The 4,803-nt window shown below is 50.2% G+C and overlaps 1 pseudogene; it reads left to right on the forward strand.

The window, feature by feature from the left end:
- Positions 1-231: 231 nt before the first annotated feature.
- Positions 232-1,913, forward strand: LOC148592857 (uncharacterized; annotated as a pseudogene).
- Positions 1,914-4,803: the final 2,890 nt, after the last annotated feature.

Genomic DNA, 4,803 nt, shown 5'->3' on the forward strand with positions numbered 1-4,803 from the left:
GCATTTGTGTGCCTGCTCCTGCTCGGCACTGGGGAGCAGGCACACAACTTCGGGGCAACTTTGTTTCCCCGTCTTTACATCTGGTGTAGTCGGCATGGCACACAAATGACAATGCCGTGGTTGAAAAAGGCAAAAGAGGAAGGTGAGGACCTAGCAAAGGTCCCTCATCTGCGGCTGCCTGGATGGCCCTAAACTGAGCAATGGGGGCTGGTAGCCGCATTGCTTGCCATGATGGCCATCCCTGAGGACTGGCCTGAACTGGAAGAAGTGGGGAGTGTTACCTCGCAGGCAGTTGAATACACTTTAAGAGCATTGCCCTTTCAGGTGGCCTTGGAAGCTTCTCAGAAGCTAACCGGGTGCCTGGGCTGGGCACTGTTGACCAATATTAGGGCTTTGGATAATGATATAGTATCATTGCGACAACTGATTAAGGATTTGGAGAAAGAAGTGGGGGATCTGTGAGATGCTAAAATGATAGGTCAGGAGGTGATTATGGTGGAAACCAAGAAAAGTCAAGACCTAGCACACAAGATGGAAAAGCTAGCAACACGGGTGGCAAATACGTGCCGGAGGTGCTATGGCAAGGCACCAGCTACAGTTTCCCAAATCTGGGCAGTGGTTACCCGCCCCTCTTGGGATCCAGAGGAATGGGATGGTGTGGAGGCCCGCTTCGAAGACAATAGTACCGGATGCCTTGTTAGTAGATAATTAACCTCAAGGACGGCAGGACAGGATGTCTTATCAACAGATAAGGAACAAAGTAAGAAAAAGAAGAAAAAGAGCAACTGCACGGCTGGAGCGTGATCAAGAAGCCGATTGGATAATCTTGACGAAATCCTGTAGACTATTGGCTTATTTAGTAACTGTGTTTCACATGCTTTTTAGGACAGTACGGTATATAAGTTGTATCCCATGCTCAATAAAGGGTCTTTGGTTCATTATACCAGAGTCCGTTCCTTCGCAGGATGGTAATATCTGGAGCAAATCTTTGGACTCCTCAGACTTCGAGATTGAGGCTGGTGCAGAACCCCCTGTTTGCGCACTTAAGACCGCTTGTGCAAATGAGGGAGGGGAGCGGCAAATAGATAGGAATACTGTTGAACAGCTGAGAACATATGCCCCCAAGGAGCTACGCGAGTTTTTAACCACCTTTCAACAGCAGCCAGAGGATCTTTTGTTAGACTGGATGGTGAGAGCATGGGATAAGGGGGCCGGATCTTTGACCTTGGTAAGGGAGGAATTAAATCTAATGAGTCCCTTATCTACAGACTCCCAAGCACAGTACTACCTCTCCTGAATCACAGGCATGCATGACGGCGTTGGTAACCCAGTGCCCAACCTCACGTTATATCATTGGCTGTGCACTATGGTAGTGGGGGTGTACCCATCCACCGGTGAACTGGCATCTACAGTGGGGGCGTGGCATACTATGGAGGAGAGGATTAGTGCACTGAGGCAACTGGGCGTTGCCACCGGACTGGCGGATGGGGATGGCCCAGACAGAGTACAATTGACTCATCAGATGAAAACGCAGCTGCTGAAAGGAGCCCCGAATAGCTTAAACCCCCTCTTGTTAGGGACAGTAACGTCTGCTGTGGGTACAGCAGGGACCCTAGTTAACAGTTTGCAAGACCTAGCAGCGGTGAGCAACACTGGTGAGAGTCAAGTCAGAGTGGCTCAGAAAATTAAGGTGAAAAAGTAAGGAGGGACAGAAAGGATTAAGGGGAAAGCAACCCAAAGACAGATGTGGGCTGATCTGCTGTAGGTGCCGTGTGATGAAATCAGTGGCCTATCAACTGCTGACTTGTTTAGGGGGGTGGCAACAGTTGCTGGCCCATCAGCAGAGTCAGACTCCACCCACTGCACCACCTCTGCCTAGCACTGCTTGGAGATTGCCTGAGAAGAGGCAATGACAAGCAGGTGGGTCCCCTGAGATTAGCGCATCAGTAGCATCTTACCACCCAGGGGACTGGTGCCCCTATGTACCTTTGCAAATAAAGTGGCGCTCGGGGAATAAATCTTTGTATTAGCTGTAGTAAAATGCCCCGATCCACTGTCGGAGGAGGTTTGGATATGATCCCAAGAGCGAGATTAAGACACAAACGGGGTCAAATGCCATACAACCTTGTAAGTTTTATTCTCATAATTGCAATAGGACAGAGAGAAGAAGGGAAAAAGAAAGATAAGGAAGCAAGCAGGAGAGATGCAGCAAGATTAGTTACCAGCACCACCAGTCCAGCTATGTTTCGTTGGCTCTGCCTCGGTGCAGATGATGATCTCTTGAAGGAGAGTTCAGGAAAAGAAGCCGCCACAAGGGAGGAATACGCAGTCCTTTTATTGTCCCAGTTCTTGAAGAGTCTGCCAACTTTCTTGAAGTTTTCTGGTACATGTTGTTCGTGTCGTATGTGCCGTGTACTCTGGTGCTCCTCTTCACCTGACTTGAGTGCAAGCGCGGCTCGGTAGGCACTGCTGAGAATGTCATTGTTCGGGTCTCGAGCTGATATCACGGTCTTTCCAGGGACAGGATGCTGAGGTAAATGTTGCGGCAACAATGTTGAGACAAACACAGTCCAAAGCAGTCTCTTACAGAGGGTTATGATCAATGGCACAGAGTTGGAGGCCTGTAGCTAGCGGTGTCCCCCAGGGGGTCAGTATTGGGTCCAATTCTGTTCAATTTATTCCTCAGTGACCTGGAACAAGTTTGCTGGGGATACAAAACTGGGAGGAGTGGCTGAGACATGAGGGGACTATGCTGCCATCCAGAGGGACTTAAGACAGGCTGGAGAAATGAGCACATCATGGTGTCAATATTCCCAAGAGCCATCACCAGTGCTTTGGCCCCTAGGGGTGGTATTGGGAGATTCCCAGAGACAGCCCGTGGCTTTGGTACCCGGGATCGACTCGTGGGTCCTGTAAGCAGGCCTGTGGCTTTGGTGCCCGGCAATGCATGAAGAACTCCCAAGAACCACTTCTGATGATTTTGCACCCAAGATGGTGTCAGGGGACACAACAGTCATCACTGGGCCTTTCAGAGACAGTGTAGCCTCTGGAGTCCTGACACCACAGCTGGGTCATTTGCACATGTCACAGTGTCCAGTTTCCCAAGAGGCAGTGGCAGAGCTTTGGCACTTCAGAGCGGCACTGGGAGGTCTGGCGAAACCAACAGGGCCTTTGTCACCTGGCGCTGTGTCAGAACATTCTGAAAATAGCCCTGTGGCTTTTGCACACAAGATGTTATTGATGTTCCACACAGTCAACATGGCATTTCTCAGGTTCCTGAGAGTCACTGCCAGGACTTTGGCACGCAGCCCGGATTCTGTGTTTCCAAAAGCCATAGCCACAGCTTTGGCCATTAAGGGCAGCATCAGGAGCTCCTGAGAGCTGTTGCAGATCCTGGGGAAGCCTCAGTAATACCCAGAGCCAGTTGGAGGTTTGGTGACCAGGGTGACCTCAAGTATCTACACTGCCCCTCAGGGTTTTCATGCCCAACACAGCGTCACAACCTCTCAATAGCTTCCACTGGGGATTTTGTGCCTGACATGGTGTCGGGGATCTGGACCACCAGCACGGATATTTCTCTGCCAGCTCGGCCTCTGGGATCCCAAGCAAAACTGCTGGGGCACTTGCGCCTGCTATGGTGTCCAGGTTAGAGAGAGCCATTGCCAGAGATCTGGGCCCCAGAGGCTGCATTGGCAAGTCTTCAGCGACAGGTGGAAGCTTACATACCAAGGATGAACTTGTAGGTCCTGAGAGCAGGCCCAGGGCCAAAGTGCCCGGTGCCCTGACAAAACCTCCCGAGAACTACCGCTTGCGATTTTGTGTCCAACATGGTGTCAGGAATCTGGACCAGAAGCAACAGCTTTTCTCTGACAGCTCGGGCTCTGGGATTCCAAGTGTCACTTGTGGGGCACTTGCGCCTGGCATGGTGTCCAGGTCACTGAGAGTCTGTGGAAGAATTGTTTGAAAGCAGGAACTGAGAGGAAAACTAGGGCCTAACTAAAGTTTTGGCATTACAAAAGCTTGCTTGGGGTGATACACAGTTGCCACTTCCAGGATGGTTGGTACACACGGACTCAGCTCCTCCACAGTTCCCTAGGCAACACAATCTGCCCTACTCGCAGCTGCAAAGGGGAGTAACAGAGGCTGGAGTGAAGACACCATGGCCAAACTCTGTTGCACTCCCTGTGCTGGGCTGCTGCTAAGCCGCACAGTGGCTGTCTAATGGGAGATATACGATAACATGTCCAGTGCTGAGCCAGCAAAGGTGGCAAATCACTCCTTTTGGATGAACTTTGCTCGAACTTTGCTCATTATAATATCAAAACCACACCTCCATCCCAAAAGTTACCCGCCTCCAAGGTACGACCACCCCTCACTGAGCATGCGCTCTAGATTTTCGATTGACTTTACCTTTAAATGAAAGCGAGAAACTTTTTCACCAATCAATAACAATATTAAGTATGACTCTAGTCACTCAAGCTCCACCTGAATGTAAAGAAAAGTATAAAAGGTGAACTCAGGATGAAAAGGAGGAGGGAAGAATCCATCATAACTCTTGGGTCAGTTGACAGGCTGATCCCCCTTTCCTCCCCTTGGACTGGAACGTCGCCTGAGGAGACTCGAGACTGAGAGCCCTCTCCCATCTTCTGGGGTGAGTGATGATTGCACAGTTGTCCATCAGAGCTAGCTAAAAACCCCACGCTCTAGTAGAGAATTTCCTGTACTGACATCCGAAACCTGCTTTGTAAATGTTGCATTTGAATAAATCATACTGTTTGTGAACTCGACTACTTGTTTTGGGGG

The sequence above is a fragment of the Tinamus guttatus genome, unplaced genomic scaffold (assembly GCF_059628265.1).
Source record: "Tinamus guttatus ecotype Peru unplaced genomic scaffold, ASM5962826v1 Tinamus_guttatus_pri_ptg000498l, whole genome shotgun sequence".
NCBI classification, from domain to species: Eukaryota; Metazoa; Chordata; class Aves; order Tinamiformes; family Tinamidae; genus Tinamus; species Tinamus guttatus.